Raw genomic sequence first — 23,507 nt, 5'->3', positions numbered from 1 at the left:
CACTGGCAAGAAGCGGGAGGGAGAAGGGAGGGAGGGACGGAGAGGGCAGGTAAAAGGAGAGAGGAGGAGGGAGAGCGGTCGTTTTCTCCCACTTTGTCTCTCACTCCCTCCCTGGGGCAGTAAGCTTTCTTCCTCGCAGCTGCCACACAATCGGTCGAAAAATTTATGAGAATAACATCTAACAGGACAATACTGGTGGTGCTACAGGTGTTAGGACTGTAGTGAAGAACTTTCTGTGAGGTTCCTTACTATAGGTTCGATGGTAGTGGTAGACGAGGTGGTGGTAGATAGGGTGATAGTTGTCATAGCGGTAGTTGTGGGGTGATGGTGGTGGTAATTTGGGTGGTGGTCGCCAAGTATGGTGTACAGAGCGCTATGATGATGATGGAGGCAGTGTGATAATGAAAAAAAGTGAGTGTTGTATTAAGTGAAGGCTGTAGCCAACTGCAGGATGGTGTGAAGAAGGGAGAGAGAGAGAGAGAGAGGTAGCAGGAGTGTGGAGATGAGGGTGAGGCAGGCAGGGAGTGTGGAGGTGAGGGTGAGGCAGGCAAGGAGTGTGGAGGTGAGGGTGAGGTAGGCAAGGAGTGTGGAGATGAGGATAAGGTAGGCAAGGAGTGTGGAGGTGAGGGTGAGGCAGGCAGGGAGTGTGGAGGGTGGTGAGGTAGACAAGGAGTGTGGGAGGGAGGGGTGAGGGAGGCAAGGAGTGTGGAGGTGAGGCAGGGTGTGGAGGTGAGGGGTGAGGCAGGCAAGGAGTGTGCAAGGAGTGTGAGGGTGGCCAGGAGGTGGAGATGAGGCAGGCAGGGAGTGGAGGTGAGGGTGAGGTAGGCAAGGAGTGTGGTGGTGAGGGTGAGGCAGGCAAGGAGTGTGGAGGTGAGGGTGAGGTAGGCAAGGAGTGTGGTGGTGGGCAGGCAGGGTGACGACCCACACCCACGTGTTCACCACCACTACCACCACCACACCGTCTGGGCATTTCCATGTTACCATGCGGCTGTCTGCCTCTGCCCACCACCACCTTCCTCTGACATCTCCTCGTCTATTGAACCAAGTGATCCCGTCTACTATCATTTCATGGGTTACAAGTCTTATGTTGTGTCAGATTGGTCATGGACTAACTCACATGGCCGCTGTAAGTGTCGACCACTGTACCTCAAACACAGCCACTCTGCCCCGTTACCCGATCAAAAACTTAACATTGAACTTCCTGCACCTGTTTTGCTGCCACACTAACATCATTCACTTATTCAGATCACTCATCAACCTTCCCATTCTCTCCTAACATGGTCCATGTCTACTACATTATTCATTCTTCTATCTTTTACCTTCACTATCAGAGACCGTTATGGGTTCTTCCTTCCTCTTCATCCCTACAATAAGAGACGACGTAAGATTTTTATTTAAACATTTCTATGGATCTAGGTTAAGGCAGCACCTGTCCCCAAGTGAGCATTATACTGTGCGCTATACCCGAGTCTGTAGTTGTACGTCTCTATCTGAATAAACTCCGACTCTGTACCATACCAAGTTTAATACACACAATAAACTTCATTAATGGCTCGCCCACCGAACAAGGCGGCCATCACCTTGTTAAATCTTTCCTCACTGTGTTGTCCGGGAGGAGGGCGACATCGGGATGACTATCCTCCAGTCCTCCACCTATTCTTTTTTCACTATCCTTTACATCCTTACAATATACAAACTGACTCTCACCACCAACCAGCCGTGTAACTATCGTCCTAACCACCCACACTGGATTACCCGTCTAAACGACTCCAACAAGACACCCGCGGACGTGTGTCTGCCCATCCCTCCTCCGACCCCAACAACCTCCCAGCCTCCTCTCCCCCTGCCTATCTCTCACTCTCTCTCCTACCCGAAATAGCACCACCCTCGTCCTTCTGTGCTTCCACCTCCAGCCTGACAACCTCAACTGTTTACCCACCAGCCAGGGGACGCTTGGGTGTGAAGATGCAAACTCGGATCCAAAGATATGATGCAGGACGAGGCATTCCGCCTAACTATGACCTAAAAATTCAGTGCCTTGCTGATCTTAACACAACAATACGAAGGAGAGAGAGAAAAAAAAACATTTAGAAAGTACGACCTAAAATTTATAGATGCACTTAATTTAATACAAAAAAACGTACATTGAAAAAAATCAGTGACTTTTAAGACTTTAATTTAAATACAACAAGACCTACAGACCCTAAAACTGAATAATAATAATACCTTCTGCCAAGAACTTTCAGAGACAACCAATGACCAAAAAAACTGTAGCATATAAAACGCCTAAACCAGAGTAAAGCTACGCCCCCAAAACTGTCTTACGTAAATCCTTAAAACCCTGAGATATAAAGCCGTATCATTAAAACGTAGTACAGTACAAATTATAATCTTCCTCTATAACTGGTGATGTAAGAAGGCATCTGTCTAAAATGGCGTCGAAATTGCACTGAGACTCTAGTTCAACTGGGATATGCTGCCACATCACCAACCCTCACCTCACCCCTACATCACCAAGAATCATCGGCCACCGTAACAGTGTGTCGTGTGCCCAGCATATCAAACAGTCAATAATCATCAAGACTGTGATACAAAAAACACCTACACACACACACACACACACACCATGCCAGCCAGTCACCAAACAAGTTATTCTCTCAAACACACCAAGAACAAACAACAAGATAAAAACAGGTGTATACATTCCACACTGATAGTAACTGTTTGTAACTTTATGTGGCAACTTAGGTGAATATGTATATATGTATAAATGTATGATTTTTTACCCACTCTGATCATATTAAATCAACGAATACACATGTACTCCTGATCACCAAATTCACTCAAGTCACCAAATCAAAATCTATACGATGACATTATAGATCACTAAACCCAACCAGAGTCACCATTGGAAAGGCACCAAGTAGTAAGTAGTGTCTTAAGTTGTGTAGGTGTGACGAGGAGCAACACAACACCAACACAACACAATACAACACCAACACAACATAACACCATAACTCAACACAATCCAACACAACACCATAACTCACAACCGATAGTTCAAAGTCACCATCCCAGAGAGCAACAGGTAGACCCCAAACCCGTCATGCACGTGTCATGGACAAACCAACGAGTCAGCAGACAACGAAGGCCGTCAGCAGGTAGCCAAAGGTCAGAGGTCACCTACACACCCGGCCACAGCCAAGGCAAACCAACCAACCATCACCGCAAACCCTCATCAATAGACAGGAAACAGACAAGACGCTCCCGTGACCAGACCCGATGACGCTAAGACAGGTGCGCACATAAGGATAACTCATTGGGACACGCATGTAAGGATAACTCATTGGGACCCGCATGTAAGGATAACTCATTGGGACACGTATGTAAGGATAACTCATTGGGACACGCATGTAAGGATAACTCATTGGGACACGCATGTAAGGATAACTCATTGGGACACGCATGTAAGGATAACTCATTGGGACACGCATGTAAGGATAACTCATTGGGACACGCATGTAAGGATAACTCATTGGGACACGCATGTAAGGATAACTCATTGGGACACGCATGTAAGGATAACTCATTGGGACACGCATGTAAGGATAACTCATTGGGACATTGGGACACGCACTTAAGGATAACTCATTGGGACACGCATGTAAGGGAGGGACGCATAATAACTCATTGGAACACGTATGTAAGGATAACTCATTGGGACACGCATGTAAGGATAACTCATTGGGACCCGCATGTAAGGATAACTCATTGGGACACGCATGTAAGGATAACTCATTGGGACACGCATGTAAGGATAACTCATTGGGACACGCACTTAAGGATAACTCATTGGGACCCGCATGTAAGGATAACTCATTGGGACACGCATTTAAGGATAACTCATTGGGACATGCATGTAAGACTTAACTCCTATAAGACACGCATGAACCTTATAATTATGACACGTGCGAAAGACTGACCTCGACTCGTTAAGACTAAACAAGTATATATCCTGTGGCAATTATATACTCGACACATACCAGAAAACTACAAGCTAAACGATTCTCAAGAGAGAGAGAGAGAGAGAGAGAGAGAGAGAGAGAGAGAGAGAGAGAGAGACTCCCAAATGATACTCTTAAACGTTAATTACTTACAGGCCAATTAGCACCAGACACAATTAACTTAAGTGGCCGTACTAAAGATTCGGTACATTAATAATTTTTGTCACCTAACCGTCTAACTATCTAATTTAAGGTGAGTCTTAGTGCAATTTCGGCGCCATTGTTTCTACGTCTGCAATCTCTATGTACTGAATGGAGGAGGAGGAGGAGGAGGGGGGAGGAAGAGGAGAAGGAAGAGGCGAAGGAAGAAGAGAAGAAGAGGAAAAAGAGAAGATAATCCACTTCTTGCCCGGCAACCAACTCTATACCCACCATCAGCACGTGCACAAACCAGTCCTCCCAAAGCAGTAAAAATCGCCCTAGAAATCTCCTTGACTTAATCCTCGTGTAAAATCCAGTGTAGGCCGGCCAACAGGCAGGGCAGGGAAGTAGGAGCGTAATCCCTGGGCCGTTGGGAAATCGCCTTCATAATGTTGTGATATAAATTACCTACAATGTGGCTGTTTTAAAAAGACATCACACACACCAATGCTAACCTAAGTTAACCAAACCAAACCTAACCTAACCTAACCTAACCTAACCTAACCTAACCTAACCAAAGCAAATTTAACCTAAGTAAAGCAACTCTAACGTAACGTAAAATAACATAACCTAACTTAACCAAAGCAACTCTAATCTAACTAATTCTAAGCTAATCGTACTACGCATTTATTATTATTATAACTATGGTTAATATTGTTGCTCTTACTATCACCATACAGTAATTATCAGTATTGTTATTTACGTTTATCAGATTTCAAAGGCGTTCAGAAGTGTAAATATTGTCCTCCAGGTTATCTGAAACTTCCAAACATCTTCTGTAATAAGAGTTCAGAGGTCTTATTGCAACTATATCTTGCGCTAGTCAGGCCGCACCTCGATTCTGCGGTTCAGTTCTGGTGCCCCTATTATAGAATGGATATCAATTCACTGGAGTCGATGCAGCGAAGAATGACGAAAATGATTCCGGGACTTAGAAACCTTCCATATCAAGATAGGTTAAAGAAACTAAACTTGCATTCCCTAGAAAGACGAAGAGTGCGGGGAGATATGATAGAAGTATTTGAGTGGGCCAACCGGCCTATTGCAGACTCCTTATTTTCTTATGTTCTTATGCTATTCCGCGAGAGAAAAATCCGGAGTAGGTACATGTGTAATCCCCGACAAATCGCCTCCTCCTAATCCCATGGACAAAATTCAGCGTGTAAGGTAGGCAGGTAAGTAATCCCGAGCGACCGTGAACCCGACAGGTAAGTGACCTGTGAGACGGGCCCACTTTCCCTCCAGTCCTCCCTCGACACCACACCAACCACCACACCGGATACTACACCACACCAACCACCACACCAGACACCACACCAACCACCACACCGGACACTACACCAACCACCACACCGGACACTACACAAATCACCACACCGGATACTACACCACACCGGACACTACACCAACCACCACACCGGATACTAAACCTCCACCACACCAAACACCATCACTACCACCACCACACCAAACACCATCACTACCACCACCACACCAAACACCATCACTACCACCACACTACCTCCACCACACCAAACACCACCACCACACTACCTCCACCACACCAAACACCACCACACACCTCCACCAAACCACAAACACCACCACCACCACACCAAACACCACCACCACACTACCTCCACCACACCAAACACCACCACCACACTACCTCCACCACACCAAACACCACCACCACACTACCTCCACCACACCATACACCATCACTACCTCCAACACAGCAGACAGCAGCAGTCGGCACACCACGCTGAACAAACACACTTGCACATTCCTCCACCTGCTCCCTTTGGCTTCAATTCTGTAAGACCCCTACGTCAATTTTCCTCAAAACTCATACAAGAAAATCCTCATAACTTGTAACAAATTCTCATAGGTTATCAAGTTCCTCATAACTTACGTATAAATTACGTATAACTCGTAAAAAAATCCTCATAACTCCAAAAATCCCTCGTAACAAATTCCTCATAACTCGAAACAAATTCCTCATAACTCGTAACAAATTCCTCACAACTCGTAACAAATTTCTCATAACTCGTAACAAATTCCTCATAACTCGTAACAAATTTCTCATAACTCGTAACAAATTCCTCATAACTCGTTACAAATTTCTCATAACTCGTAACAAATTTCTCATAACTCGTAACAAATTCCTCATAACTCGTAACAAATTTCTCATAACTCGTAACAAATTCCTCATAGCTCGCAACAATATATCACATCAAGTCACTGTAAAGTCTCAGACCAATTTCATCGCCACTTGGGCCCGCCATTATTGTATCACACCTTAAGTGAGTCAGATATGTTCTCGCATTCGTCAATTCAAGAGGAAAATTGAACTGACGAGACTTTGAGGAATCTACCTCTTGTGCCACTGTGATTCACTTAGGGAAGTTCTCACCTCTCAAACTACACAAGGGTCTGCTAGTGTGTGTGTGTGTGTGTGTGTGTTATGCATGTACTATATGTATTTAAGCATCAAGCAACTAAAACGTCACACACACGAGATAATTACACCATATTTAGACTTCCTCACATTAATAACTTAGCTGTGTCATTGTGACACACACACACACACACACACACACACACACACACACACACACACACACACACACACACACACACACACACACACACACACACACACACAGCTTCCAAGTGGTTCATCTGATATCGTTAATCGGCCGGCGTTATTATGCACTGATAACTATTATGACCCGGACTAATTAATGAGCTCCGGACTAATTATTAAGCTCAGGTGTGAACGTTTATTCTCACTATTAAGTTTTATCCCTTGAGTACAATGCTTTAGTCCACTTATTAAAATTACCTTAACTTATTTAGAGGATGGCACCGTACTCAAGGGCCTAACTGATTCTACTCAAGAGTACAATAATTAAATCCACTTATTAGGACACCTTAACCCCTTGAGTACGAAGACTTTACCCCTCGAGTATAATATCTTAACCCTCACAATACGATAGTCTATTTCTTTGTTACTTTACGTTAGGTATTACGACACACACACACAGCTGCCACCCTTCACCATTGAGTGACTTGATTTGATCCATATTCAATCCATACCAAACATCCCAAAACACATAAGATTAGAAACACAACAAAACATACATATATAAATAAGAACATAAGAAAATAAGGAGTCTGCAATAGGCCGGTTGGCCTGTGCATGGCAGCTCCTGTCGGGAGTTACTACCACTCTCTATCATCCACGAATCTATCTAGCCTACTTTTGAAACTTTCCTGAGTTCCCGCACTTACTACAAAGTTGCTAAGCTTGTTCCACTCGTCTACCTCCCTATTTGTGAACCAGTTTCTTCCTATCTCCCTCCTAAACCTAAACTTATCCAACTTGAATCCGTTGCTCCGAGTCCTATCCTGCTCGGATATTATAAGAACTTTATCTATATCCCCTTTATTGATTCCTTTCACCCACTTACATACTTCTATCATATCTCCCCGCACTCTTCGTCTTTCTAGGGAATGCAAGTTAAGTTTCTTTAACCTATCCTGATATGGAAGGTTTCTAAGTCCCGGAATCATTTTTGTCAACACTAATAGGCCTATGTATACAGTATAAGCCTATGCATAATCCTGTAATTCATATCTTTCTATTAGTTTTCCCCTTTCTAATGTTTTTTTTTATTAATTACTGTCTATCCCAATTCCATAATCTCTTTTGGTCAGTCGTTTCAAGTCACCGACGTTTGAGTAGGGAATTCCCCCTCCCTTTAGAAACGACACCATTGAAGATTAGACACCCTGTTTTTTCATCTGATGATTAAACACCATTGTTACCTGGGGGTGATATATTATTCGTCAGGTGAACTAAATGAGGGTGTCTAATCTTCAGGTGATCCGCATTATTCGTAAATCACGCGATTGAAAAACACAAACATAAGAAATGGACTTCTAGGCACGAGGCAGAGAGAAGCACTGGGATAATTACTTCTTCGTGCTTGTAGCTGTGATAACACACACACGCAGGGGGAAGGGATGCCATGGGGAGAAAACATTAACGTAAGATTCTGAGAGAGAGAGAGAGAGAGACTGATATACACCACTCTTTATCACGACTCGTGTGTGTGTGTGTGTTGTGTGTGTGCATGCGCGCGTTACATGTATTTTTGTACGAGTACCTGAACGAGTGAACACACCTACAGTACTTATCACAGAATATGTTTCTTTAATTGTACGCACGAATTCACGTTCATGTACAGGGTTTATGTGTGTGTAACGATGGTGTATCCACGAATTGAGGTAGGTGTCAATAAACAGGTGTAGCTACGTGTTTGTGGCGTACACGAGTATTTATCGCCAGTCTTTGTGATGTGGCCAGGAGCTCATGACTGCGGGGTCAGCACACTGTGGAGGGCTGTACATGTGCACCAGACACTACCTGCTGGCCAACACACACACACACACACGTGCATGCCTGTGTTTGTGCACGGCCATCGCCCTCTCCTCCATGTGGACCAACCCAACTACCGCACTTTAACCTCACTCACACATACATCTAAAATAATTTTAAATCTACCAGCAGCTTGTTTTTTTTTTGAGAGAGAGAGTATTCCTGGCAGATATAAATTAATAATTTATAATACAAAAAAATGGCCGAGGTTATTCGTACGGACACATCTCATCACGCCCTTTGTGATGGTCGACAACTGAATGATTTCTTGACCGACACGAGACGAGGTTTGTCCTCAGTATAGACACAGTAGGCAAACGCCCCCTGGGATGGTGGTCAACGGGCGTGACGTAAGCCTCAACTGGCATCGATTGACCTTATTGCAGTGAAAGCGGAGGCGTCGAGCAACCTCCCTTGGTCCTTACGTAAGACACCTGAAGATTACTTCAGTTTACCTACTAGAACTCAGTAACAGGGAGGTGATAACTGTAAGGAGGAGGAGGAAGATGTGGGAGTCACCTGTAAGATTTAATATGTATATCATGATAATCAACAGTAGCATCAAATACATTACCGAGGGAAGATAAATGGTGTAAATGATAGCTCACTTCACGACTTCTTCCACCCTCTACCTCCCACAACCCCCGCCTTACTTACTCACTCTCTCACACACACAATCATGACTACCAGCAGCATCCCGTAGTCCACTTTATGAACACAAGTGACCCACCCACCTCCCTCTATGACCTCTCATAATGTTACACAACAATAACAGCTGCGCCTCAACACAAACTCATGTCCACAACCACTACACCACTGTACCCAAACCCAGTCCCTACGTTAAAGCTCTATGATTTAAGCTTAGTGGAAAAAAAATCCCTTTAATGCCATTCATTAAACCCTAACCTAACCCATTATACCCACAAACGGTCTAACCTAACCCGACCTCTAACCTTACTTAACCTCTCACCTAACCCAAGCTAACCTCACTTTAATTACGGCGTCATCTCTACTACCTCTGTTCCCGGGTGTAAACTGACCCGGTTACACTCAGTATTATTATACAGCTCAGGAATGTCCGGAAAACAAATCGCGCACCATAGGAATCATAACAAAGCAGCGAAGATAGTCAGCGGAGACGATAACGCGATTGGAAAGTCTGTTTAATTATTCGTGTACGGAGAGGCAGATGCTCGTCACCAATTAGATTTTAATCGACAACACCTAAACTCTGCTGGCGTCTAACAAGAAACACGGAGAATCAATGCAGAACATCACGTACGAAACGAAACACGATCAACAAAAACAAAAGAAATACTTGTTTATGAGAGTTCATGCATCGAGTTCATCTAGAAACAACATGTGTTTTGATGTACGTACTGTAGATGGTGAAATATTTGAGTGTATAATGTTAGTAATATCTTTTCTGTGGTGCACGACCCAGTACATTGCCAGTTCAAGGGATCCCCCAAGAACGTAGACTTTGAAAATCCACGCAAAATCATATTTTTATTTAAAGTGCGATTTTATTATGAAAATCTAGGAAGAAATATAAGGTGGGGTTTCTTGAGACAGGTGGCTCGGGGAGTAAGGGTGGGCAAAGAAAGGCGAGGCAAGAGGGTTCGGGCCGGTGTTTGTACTGCGCATAGTCACCACACAATGCGCAGTGAGTTTGCATAAATTCTGAACCTACTGCATGTGCACATGGTTGTCATCACCACACATACATATATACCGCAGTGCAAGGTGTAAAAAAATTGTAAGTTCAAAGTTCTCCATGAAGTGGAGATATCGAGGTAAATTATAATTGCCACTGAAATCACGACAGATTCCTTCAAATTCTCTCTTAACTGGTGTTAAGAAGGTGCATCTAAAGATCTCCCTTAAGTTATGGTATACAGAAGGCGGTCACAATGAAGAATAAACAGAACCGAGATTGTCCTGTTCACCAGTCAGGGAGAAATATTACCGTACGAACTTTTGAGAATTCGATTCTCAAAGGGTAGCGTTGGAAGCATTCACCAGTCTTCACTATACACTCTACTGCAAACAAAGCCTTCCATCTATGATCTACCGCGCAATGCATCTTATACTATACTAATATGTTTATATTACGTCATGTAGTAATACAAGTTCATTGAATTATATATGTACAAGTAATCAGGGTACTGGCACAAATACGAAGAAAAATGGTGTGTGGGCAACTGAACGCCCGCACCCATGCCCATTACATAATACTCAAGTTATCAACCACGCAATTATTCTTTACTTTTCCTAACAAAACTTAACATAAAACAACAATCACAATATCTCTGAAAGTAAGCTGTAATTAAGATCATTTATAATGCACATGATTATATATCTTAAAATAATAATTTTAACTAAACAATAAAATGTGAAGTACACGGCTTCCTAGTATTTTCCAGGAAAGCAAATACACACCTGGATGTAACATAACTACTAATTTCAAATTTATATACAATTATAGGTCTACATTTTCTCGAATGGTTCTTATGTTGGGAGTAGGTAAGGCCCATAATGTACAATATGACTCGCGAAGACAACCCAACTAGATCCACGCTGCAGTTCATTTATTATCAATACATTATTTTCATTAACAGGTTCGTGCATCACAAACAAATCTTTAGTTCTAATGAAAGTTCACCTTTCCTGTCACTGTGAATTCCTCCCAACACAATACTTAAAACGTGTTCCACATTAAAGCAATAATGTTTTGGGTCCTTAATTCAGGACCCCCTTACAACCCCTACTTCTCACACGTTTTAAGTCACCTGACACTTACCATTCACATATACAAATATATTTTTATTTAGTGCAAATAATAATTAGTTTTTTCTGTGAAGTAACGACAACTAAGTCTGACAGTACCACATTGAACTTTAAACGACAAAATAAAACGCTGATGATGGTAACTTGGCCCCTTGTAGGACTCCCACATACACAAACATATACACACACACACACACATGGCGACACCTTGCAACTCCCCGTCTGGATGAGGCTATTTCCCGCCAATTGAACATTTTAAACACGCTTCGACGGACATATACAACACTAGATATTATTTTCGACAACACATATAATAAAAATTTCCAAGATGTAACGTTTCACTATCTTGTAGAACACTAGAGTTCGTGATTGAATATTATATTGGGTTTGATGGCAGGATGGAGCACAACCTGAGCCAACAAGAGGAACGAGCGGGCAGGACTGACTGGCTTGGCTCGCTAGACTTGACTACCACACACACTCAACAGTTCACAGTGACCAGTTCCTCTCTTTTCCCCCCTACTTTAATGAGTCATTCGTCCCCATTTATATCTCCGTTATTGTTTTAATCAGCTAGTTATTTATAACGTTGTTATTTTAAATGATAAATCAGGTCGAGACAATTATTTTATTGAAACAGGAAAGGTCAAGACAATGACCACATTGCAACTCCTTTATTCTAAGTGATGAATGCATCTGGGTAGGATGAACACTGTTGCATTAGAAGGACTAAAGTCAGGCAAAGTCAACATGGAAAGCTTCACCGGGACGACCCTTAAGGGAAACACACCTAGGTCTGCTGCCCATAAGTACCCACCATTAGGATTACTGTATAACTTTTAATTTACTTTTATCCTCTTCGCCATTGATCGGCTTGTTAGCCACTTGTGCAGTCGGTCACATCCCTGTTACACACTTTTGGCAATTAATGGGCATGTACAGTACTGGCTCCTGAATGTATGTGAACCTGCTCCAGTGTTGGTCAAGTTTAGTCCTGAGAGAGCTCATACTCGGTGCTGTCACAACATTCTCTGACAGATTGTTCCACGAGTTCATAATTCTCACTCCAAAAAAGTTTGCCCTCACAGTTTTCTGAACTTGTGGCTTCTTCAACCTTGAGCTGTGACCCCTTGTGGGGCAGGCGTTCGCCAACTCCAGGTATGGACACTCGACTGAGTAGTGCCCTTTGAGATGTTTATACACTTCAGTTAGGTCATCCCTTGCATGTCTTCATTTGGAGTGTTTGGAACCGGGGTGATTGGCCTTCACAGAACAGTGTTTGCAGACGTTCATCGTCTAAAACTTGTGAGCCCACAATCGTCTGCAGGACCTTCTTTACTGTGCGAATCTGTCTTTCCCATACTCCCCAGTATAAGCTAGGCGTTCTAATCTCTCTGGATAACTGAGGTGCCATAGTACAGGCACCAGATTGGTGGCCCTCCTTTGGACATTTTCAATCAACTGACAGTATCTAGCATATCTTGAGGACCAGGCGGTGAAGTACCTCAATTTTGAAGATCCTTATGAGTTACAGGCCATCTAGGTATATGAATACTGTACCCTTCTTATACAACCTACAACTTCCTTGTTTGAGTTACTGTACCTCCTTTTCACAATGATCTGAGAACTTCAGTTCATTGTCAACATGCAGTCAGGTCCTTTTCACATTGGAACATGCAATACAACTCTACTAATGGCACAACCTTGGTAAATCCTCCTGAATTTCATTATGTTGAATCTTAACCATTTGTCTATGGGGCACTCTCTGCTGAATCAAGTCCTCTGACGTTAGTCAAATAAAATACTGGAGTAAAATTGGCATCCCTGAAGTGAAAGCATTAATAGTCATTCCTTTGACCACTCCTGAAGCTGACTGAGATCTTCCTGAAGCACTTCACAGTCTGTTTGGATCTTAATTTCCCTGAATAATGTAGTATCATTCACACACATTTGTACTTTCTATGGAGGCATGTACTTTACTGTATAGAATCTGGCATATTATTTATGAAACAAACAGCAATGGTCCAATACACTGCTCTGTAGTACCCTACTTGTCACAGGTACACATGACCATTTTGTGCCATTAAAAAGCACATACTGCTTATAATCATGAAGAAAGTCTTTGATCTATGCGATGAAAATCCTCTGATTTCCATACTCTTCCAATTTAATTTTCAACCTTTCATAAGGTATGCTGTCAAAAGCCTTGGCAAAGTCTGGGTATATACATAAGTCAATATTACCACCAAACTCCAGAATCTGGATCCCCACATTCAGCACCAAAAGTAATTGTGTCAAGCAAGAGTGTCCAGGCATAAAACCATGTTGGCATTCCTGTAATTAGTTAGTTTACTGACAAAACTTCATACAAAATACATGGAATAGAGAGCTGTATCCTATCCAACATCAACTATACTGTACACATGAAAGAATTATTCATATGAATAGATTATATTCATCTTCTTTAAAAAAAAATTTATATGTTCTCATTTACATAAAGTATCTAGAATATTTCATCACTATAGCCACACAATTCTCCAACATATTCTCTTTCATTCAGGTGATACTAATGAAGGAAGAATTTAACCTTTTGGGTATGAGGGGTCTCTATGCTGAATAAAATTGTCTGTCATCAGCCAAATGAAATACAGTACGTACAGTATTATAAATGGCATCCCATAGTGATGGGGTCAGTGGAGAGTTTATTAACCCTTTGAATACGAGATGTCTCTCTGTGCTGAATAAAATCATCTGGCGTTAGCAAATACGATAAGTGGCATCCCATAGTAAAGGGGTTAACATGCCAATATTGTGACAACAGCCATCAGACACACAACATTGTTATCACCACACACACAATTAGGTGTTCTACTCCAACTTACTGTTTCTACTCTCACATACTGTGATACATCATAATCTTGTAAATAACCTACGAGTAAGGTCTGGTATATACTGTACCAGTACTTATTGTTAGAGTACTATATGTCATGTCATGTTCAATGGGTTCAATTACCTCTGTACTGTATGTTACATATTTTGTTGACCTTTAAATATTGCATTATCAGGCTGAGTAACATGTCTTTGAAATTCCTCATTTCCAGTTGATTGACTTCCAAATAAGTTTAAGATCATATACAGTACTGTACTGTACATTCAAACTACAGTTTCATCGAGGTTGTGTTACATCCCATCCATCACCTTACTCAGTCTCCTGCTTTAGACTTTTTTTGCAACAGTGTCATTTACCTTACCTCCTGTTGTGACTACCTTAGAGATATGCTCAATGTATATCTCCTGAAAATCAGGGGAAGGCACTCCTCCATAAGGGTTGTGAATCTATCCACATTGACACATCCACTGCCAATGAGACAGGCCCTGTTTCAGCAAATGTCCAGAGACCGGCTGCATGAAAGACTGTCCTAAATTCACCGCTCTTTCCAAAATATAATGGACAAATTTATTTGATTAATACCCCCAAAAAACTTATTTCAACACAAATAGGTGCGTGACCTGAACCCAGTATACTCTGGCACACTTATAACTTTTGTGTAATACCTATAATCCCACACTTCACTTGAGGCGCTCTGCATTAGAAGAGGGTGAAGCGCCAAATTCAAAAAGCTGAGAAAAAAGAGTTTAAAGTTTTTTGAAGTTAAAACAACCATAACTTTTTTGTATTTTTAGCTTGAGGGTTAATTTTTTTTTATCGTGCAGCTCAATCCCTCTTCTAGCGAACTGTGAAAACTGGTAGTACTGTGAATTGTAATTATTTTATCGCGAGCTGAATGAGAATAACTACCCGTGATGTACAGTTGTTTGATCTTCAAACCAACAATAATTGCGTTTTTCTGCAAAATTTTCTTATTATTGTGGGCTAATACTGTAAAACAAGTTAATGGTCACCAAAAACAGCACTCGTCTTACACCCCCCCCAACCCCCAAAAAATTAAATAGTGGGGTATGCTATAACGAATCTAATTGGTTATAGATTAATCCGTTCCAGGCCCCCCAAATACAACCACTTAACACTGAAAAATTTGTGGAGATTGTAAAAAATACGATACTTTATCTTACCTTAGTGTTGTTCAGCATGCAGGACAGGAGGCAGAGGAGGAGGGGGGAGGAGAGAATTATGGAGAAGAGGTGGAAGGAGAGGAGTCATCCTTCCTAGCCCTCTTTGGTGACTGTCTTACAGGCACTTTGTCTGTTTATTTATAATTTTTTTCTTAGTTTCAAGGGTTATTAGCTTTCTCACTCGCTTTTGACGATTCATTGTTACAATTGTACACTTGTATAACAAAATAGTTATAAAAATACCACGAATTTCCACATCAAAAGACGAAATTTCAACATGTTCAGTGGTGCACTGACTACACAATGAACCAATATGGCGCCTGACGCTCTTGCTGTGAGCCGCGGTACAACGATATTCATGCGCAGGACGAAATAGTCCCGTATTCATCCGCGTTCGTTGTAGGAGTTTCGTTCGTTATAGCATTCTCAATTTTATAGGTAAAACCGTTCGTTATAGGAATATTAGTAGTAGAATCCATTCGTTATAGCATACCCTAATAATAAAAAGCTCATTTGCCTATCAGTATTTATCTTTCCGTCCGTATTATTAGCCAAAGATTTATAAAATTGTTATGTATAATCATGTGTAATAATAAAGAAACATCACTACACTCATCCCCCCCCAACGTAATTAGCATACGAATACAAAGGCGGAGAAAGTTTGCATAATCTTTGGTAAAAACAGTATTGCGATAATAGTACTGTATTACAATCTTACTTTGTTTAGTTCCTTTGTTTTATTATCCCTGAAAATCGTAGTAACATGAAGTTACGTAAATCCTGAAGAGTGCGTATAACTTTAATGGCCTCATCATAATCAACCACATACTAATCAAAGTCTTTCTCTGCAATCTCTAAAATTCGCCACACAGATTCTTCATTAACTAAATCATTGATTATTGATGCCGGCAACAGTTCAGTTTTATTTTAAGACTGAGTTATGGTGCTCATTTTTACAGGCATTCGTTGGGTCAGGCTCACTTTCAAGGTCAATGCATGTCTTGTCACTGTTTGTGTTACCATTAGACTCACTTTCATCATTTTCATCTTCACTTTCATTGTCATTATTGCCGTCAGTGCATGTCACGTAACTCTGTACCTGAACACAGTCTGCAAAAAGGTCATGTGATGCATAGCAGTCACTTTTTGTGTTATGAGTATATACCAAAATCACTATCACCAAGCATTCCTGGGGTGTCCATGTAAGCACTGTCGTCACGCTCAGGAATAATAGGCTCCTGAACCCACACCAGAAGGCCTGGCCTCACTTGAGTCTTGCTCTAATATCGGGCAGATAATGCACAGCACTTCTCACACCCGTGTAACACAAATAACGTCAATGTTACGCCTTAAAGTTATAAAAAAATAGCAGTAGAAAGTACACTGAACCTCCATATGCTATACAACGAGCCAAAACTAACAAGGAGGCAGCATCCGGGCGTGCGGATTGGCCGAGGAGCTGTGACGTAGCAAGGGGAAATCCATTGTGATTGGCTGCCTCAGGGGGGTATGGTTCGAGGCAGGCGCGCTGTCATTGGCTTACGCTCCTTTCACTCTGAATGGGATGTTGCCACCTTCTTTGACCGAGCGCACAGCCAGATACGTAGATCCAGGCCTGAGGCAAAATCACACCTTCTTTTTTAAGGACTTTCTACCATTTTTCTATTCTAGCTAGAGGGTTGCATCCAATGCCAACATGTAGATGAAGGGTGAAAATAGTGATATCCATAAAAAAAAACATTTTGGCCGGGGTGTCGTTTCATCCCCTTCTAATGCTGAGCACCTCACTTAACATAGTTCTATTTCTAATATTCATGTTCCTTTCCTTACTGTCTCCTATCATACACCAAATGACTAGCTACTGCAGTACCACTCAATTAGCTTTACATACATTTGCAAGTGCTCACCCATGATTATTGACTGTCAAATCTCTTATACCACAGGTTGTGCTGCAGTAAATGTTCCATCACATCATTTTGCATAATTCTCTCTAGTCAAATGCACCAGCCGTATTTGTTCGAGCAGTGGAGATCACCCTGTTTGAATGTAGGAATCACATTTTCCAGGCACTGGGGATCTTTTGCTCATCTATGCATCGACAAAACATGAGTTTAAAGGGCTCTGAGAGCTCATTATACAGTTCTCTTAACACTCTGGGATACACACTATTAGGGCCAGAATTCTCATGAACCTTTAACTTCTACAATTTGTTTCTAATACTGTACACTCTTCTCAAAACTCAATGTGCATTAGTGCTGTGTCAAACCATCTTTCCTTAAATTTAAGGAGGTTGTTCACATCCTCTCTTGAGAAACGAGGAGAAAAGAATGTATTTAATGCCTCTGCCTTGTCCTCATCTGAGTCTGCATAACCATCATCTTCAAGTTGGCCTCCTTTGCAGTCCATCTCTAGAACTCTTTTTCAGCTTATTACACTCCAACTTGACTTTGTTTCTGAGCCTAGCAAACATCCTTCTGTCCTGATCATCATTTGTCACAACCCATCTCTTAAAATTCTGAGATTTTTTCTTATCGTTGGGTATATTTTTGTCAAACAAATACTAGTTCACTTTACTATCTACGATATGCATGGTAGTCAGACCAGTGAATACCCCTTATTCCCTCCCTCATCCTGTTGTAATCACTGGAGTAAAGTGTGATGAAAAGGACTCGATGGTAGCAGCTATATTTTGTCATTCTATTTTTTTCTTTTCTCTTGAATTAAGTGATTTTAGATGTAGTGTATGTACTGTAAGGACTTAGGCTATGATTTACTAAACAGGGATTTCAAACACTGTTCTGTAAGCATGGTATGCACAAAGGGTTATGATTTTTGACTTAAGTACATTTTTTACTTATGAATGTCCATATGGACGGAACTCGTTCATAACCCGGGGACTGAGATTTAAAAACAATGCTTGTTATTTAAACCTGATCATAATTTGGATAATTGAACCGACTGCTTTGATTGAAGAGAGTGAATTGTGTGATCCAATTCAAGAAAGGATATTTGCTGTATACTACAGTATAGTCTGCATTTACGCGGTCAATTGAACCCGTGGAGTACCGCGTAACGAGAAACGCGTAAATTAAATCACAGAACATATGGGATTAATTGAAATAGAGACTGGGCCGACCCCCAAACTCAACTTTTTCCGACACAATACGTATATTGTAGTAAAAATAACATTTTAATTTTATGATGGTATGCACACACAATTAATAATTAAGAGAAATATCAATAATATTATGATTTTTAACACTTACGTTAGTAGAAAAGCTGGGTCGGCACATGTGGATGCGGCTGGTTCCGAGGCAGAGGGCAGATTAGTTGCCTTCCGGTGAATCACTTTCACTACTCGCAGAGGTTTGCAGGGCCTCCCAGACAAACCTCTCAAAGTCCATATCCTCACTGTCAATATCACTATCACTGACTTGGGCTGGCTGTGGTTGTGGTGGGTTGCGGGCAAGGAAGTCCTCAATACTATGTTGATGACTAGCATTGATGTTGTCGAGATAGATCTGGATATACGGCTCCATAACTTTCGTCAGATGGTTATTAGACGCTTCATACCGATGCTTGTCTGGGTCATTGTCAAGGATGAGCTTAAGTTTCTCCCCCAACTCGATGATTTCCTTCACATTATCATGGCTTGGTCTAGATAATTCAATGTTTTTCTCTGGTGGTGGGGGTCCCGCGGAAGCCATTGTGAGTTGTGAGGGGAATAGTGAGCACAAGAGAGAACTGTATACACGGACTGAGAACAATGAGACAGGCCCTGCTAGGTCAGCGACTTCTACCCTCTGGTGGCAGGGCACGTTATGTTACACTAGACCAATCACAGCTAGCGGCGGAGGGAGTGCGTGGGTGGTAAGGATGTGTGGCCCAATCACAGTCCGATACGTCATATGACGTCAGCAATAACATAAGAGCGGCCTAATGCGCACCACTCACCGCGCCGCTTCCCGCGTATGGTCAAGAATGGACCGCGTGGGTAAAAAATGGCGCGGCGGTCTGGACCTCTCTAGCCACTCGCCGCGTAAATGACCAAATTTACCGCGTAATTAAAGCATTTTCATTCTGGCAAGGCACCGCGTAAATGACCAAACGCGTAAACAAATGCCGCGTAAATGCAGACTATACTGTATAGTATTACTGTATATTGTACAGGGTCTAACATGACACTATGTAAAAAAATTCAGCAGCCAATTCCTGGAGTCAATGCCATTCAGAAATGTTTTATGAACATGGGTCTAATTCTCAACAGTCATGGACCTATGGGTATGTCATGGGTTGCGTTAGGCTTACCCACGCAACCAACTCCAAAGTTTGTTTTACTAGAGATAAGGCACCCGGCGAGCCATGACTACCACATATTTTTTCCATTAGTGGTATGCTAGCCAGTCTATTGGGGGAGGCCACTCAGACAGTGTTGTACTGTTCATCGCCTCATGCCCCAAAACCACATTTTGAGTAGTAACCCCTAGGCCATGGGTTAGTTAAGACGTTGTCCCCACCTCTCCCTCCTGAAGGGAACGGGACACCACACAGAGTCCTCCACCACCACTCCGTCCTGTGGACCGTCAGTGACACGAGACTAAGTGTGCTAACCTAGGTTGTTATCCCCGTGGAAATAGCACGTGTGGATGCCTGGTTGCGACAAGAGCAATCCAGGCTGGCCTATCAAAACTACAGTAAATAGTTAATCAAGTCACGCTTACAGAGTTCTCCTGTGCGACACCCGTCTACAGTGACCGTGATTGACACGTGGTTAAGTGTGTTAACCTAGGTTTGTATTCCCCGTGAAAAAATCACGTGTGGAAGCCTGGTTGCGACAATAGCAATCCAGGCTGGCCTACTGAACCTAAGTGGTTAATCAAGTCACGCTTACCAGTTCTCCTTGCTGCGACAACCGTCTACAGTGACTATCAGTGACACGAGACTATGTGTGCCAACCCAAGGTTTTGTTATTTACCGTGGAAAGATGACCATGTGTAAAGGCCTGGTTGCAACAAGAGCGATCCAGGCTGGCCTAGTGAACCTAAGTGGTTATATTCCCCAGTAAAGTGAATGTACAGTATCACTTGAGGAATGAAGGCTCTGTTAAGTCATACTCACAGTAAAGTAACTGTATGTGCATCCCCAGGTTGAAAATTCCCTCTATACAAGAATACTTTTATTATGGCTTGAATGTGAGTGACTCATATATCCATGCAAATTGTAAATCATTGTATGGAAGCTCGCCAAATAAATGTAAGTGCAATTATCTGCCCGTATCTATGATCCTATCTTATTATTACTAAAGGTAATGACTGATTGGTTAGGACAAAGTATAACCAATAACTTAGATGGAGGTTGGAAATTAATGGAATTCATTATATCATCATTTATCAAGTATAAATCACATGGAATGTCAGGTGGTGGAGTGAATTTCTACGTAGATTCGCCATAATCTCCTGTAAGTAACCACCATGAAGGTATCTAACTACGGTGAGAATTAAGAAAACACTTACCATAGATCCGTCCCCGCATAAAAAAAATAATTCTGAGACATTATATTACGAGGCAAAAGGAGGGGTCATAGCACCTGATGCTGAGTGGCAAAGTGCATCTCTCACCCATAGGTTTACAATAGTTTCTAAAATTTGTTCACTTCATTCCCCCCATGAGGAACTCTCAACATGGCCCCCCCTTTAGTTCTCTCCCAAGCCTCTCCCAAGCCCCTATCATCTATACACACAGAACAACCTTTAACATCATACAATACTTGATTAACTAATCTCTGGAAAGTACTACCGCTGTTTTCATACCAAAGGGTAACACTTTATGCTGATATAAACCTTCCATAGTCACAAATGAAGACATTTCTTTTGCTCTTTTAGTCAGTGGTACTTCCCAATATCCTTTCAACAAATCCATCTTAGTTACAAATTTAGCATCTCCTATTTGGTCAGTACAATCATCCACTCTAGGAATAGGATATGAGTCAGCTTTGGTTACATTACTGTATTTACTTTTCTGTAATCAGTACAAAATCTATATGAAATACCATCAGGTTTAGTCACCAATACACATGAGTGAACTAAGGGCTGTTTTCTTTCAGTCATATCATTATCAAGTATATACTGTACTTCTTGTCTGATTATCTTAATCATCTTAGGTTCACTCTATATGGGTGTTGCTTAATGGGTGTTGTATTCTCAGCCTCAACATCATGCTGTAATACCTCAGTTCTCCAAGGAACATCAGAAAACAAAGGCCTAAACTCATGTATAATTTGTATGATTTGATTTCTCTTCTCAGTTCCTAAATGATGAAGTTTCTTTTCTAAATTATTCATCACACCTGAATTATTTAACAGTTTATTTTCACATCTCCCCAACTTCATATCTTCACTTTCATCTATCATCTTTTCATCATCAGACCTAACACATAGACAATTCACCTTGTTATTCATATCATTTTCTGTAGAGTTTCTATCATAATATGGTTTTATCATGTTTACATGCAAAGTTGCGTTTATGTGCTTATGTGCATTTTTCTAGGGGGTCCATAGCTTTCACCAGATTCCCAAAGGGGTCCGTGACTCAAAAAAGGTTAAGAACCACTGCACTAGAGGATGTATAGTCAGTTCAAAAGGCCGCAAATCAATTCACTCAGAATAATGTTACCTCCACCAAACACAATACTCTCTCACTGCTATAATATTCTTTAGACTATAATGAACATATTGCACTTTAGTTAACACCACAATTATCCATGATTGCCTAGAAAATAATAGATAAATGTGCACCACACAAGTTTGACCCTCCTATCCTCAACCTAGCTACAGAGAGAGCCACCAGAACCAAAACAATGTTCCAATGCTTTCTTGTTTCATCAACATATAATTTCTAATTCCTTTTATGCTTCACAACTGCTTCTTACAGTCTTTTATAACTGTATAAAAAATAAGAATACATTCTACAAAGTTTACATAATGAAACAAATACTAGTATACATACTTATATAAAATAATCAAGAACTTTTTCAAAGTCTTTACCATAGGCTTTGAAATTCGATTCTAAAGAAAAACGGGAAACAACAGAAACTAAATACAATAGGGGGACGACCGTAACATTATGTTATGTTATGTTAGGCTATTTTAGGTAAGGTTAGGTTAGGTTAGGTTAGGTTAGGTTAGGTTAGTATCCCAGTGATAATTAGTTAACATTGTCTTAGCTTAGATACTTATCTTTTGTGTAATTGTTTTGGTTTGCTAGATGTATTACCTACGCTCACTATATATATTTAATAGGATGTTACCTACGCTTACTATATATATTCAGGTTTAGTGAAATAAAGATAAAGAGTAATAGTTTTGGATATTATTGACTATACATTGATATGTATAATATGTATTAAAGTAAGGTATATCATAGGAGTGAAAGGAAGATATTGTTTGTTATTGTAATGAAATGTTAATGGTGGTGTTTACTTTCTTATGTGAAGTTCATTTTGGTACATTTTAAGTGGCTATTTGAGAACGACTAGTTTTAGTAAGAAAAGTCCTGTTATTTATAAAAGTAAAAATAAACATTTATTTTATTTTTGTTTACATTTTTTTTTATTTTTTTTTTATTTATTTTATTTATTTATTTTTTATTTATTTATTTTTTTTTGCCTCACTCGGCCTCTTCTTCGTTTGGGACGGCTCTTGGGTATTTATTTAAGGCCGCTATCCCCCCAAACGTGCTTATAAGCATTTGGGTATTATTAGTTGTGTTGGGTATCGCCATTAACTCAGTCCCCTCGGGACAGTTTTCTGTAAAATAGGCGAGTTCAGGGGACTCGTCCCATAGCACGACAACTTTGACGGCACCATCCTCCATGGCCGCTCGAACTTCATCACCAAAGCAGACCATGTCCGGTTCATCGACCCTGAGTTTTTCAAATATGGAACTGAGGACAGTGTTAGACTTTTCCAAAAGCATGTGCTGGCGGAGGTCCCG

At 41.3% G+C, this 23,507-nt stretch overlaps 1 protein-coding gene across 5 annotated transcripts in view; it reads right to left on the bottom strand.

Moving 5' to 3' along the window:
* Positions 1-23,507, bottom strand: part of LOC121876702 (titin-like) — a 94,660-nt gene that overhangs the window by 51,214 nt on the left and 19,939 nt on the right. Inside the window, exon 1 of one of the 5 annotated variants that reach the window (XM_042382049.1) lies at positions 11,853-11,924. The exons of 3 other annotated variants lie outside the window; for them this stretch is intronic. The gene's annotated coding sequence lies outside the window, so the exon portion shown is untranslated. Of the gene's footprint in view, positions 1-11,541; positions 11,683-11,852; positions 11,925-23,507 lie in introns of those variants that run through there. One more of the 5 variants, XM_042382050.1, reaches the window with a different exon arrangement.

The sequence above is a fragment of the Homarus americanus genome, unplaced genomic scaffold (assembly GCF_018991925.1).
Source record: "Homarus americanus isolate GMGI-L3 unplaced genomic scaffold, GMGI_Hamer_2.0 scaffold43872, whole genome shotgun sequence".
Classification (NCBI taxonomy): domain Eukaryota; kingdom Metazoa; phylum Arthropoda; class Malacostraca; order Decapoda; family Nephropidae; genus Homarus; species Homarus americanus.
This window is presented reverse-complemented; position numbering and strand designations above follow the sequence as displayed.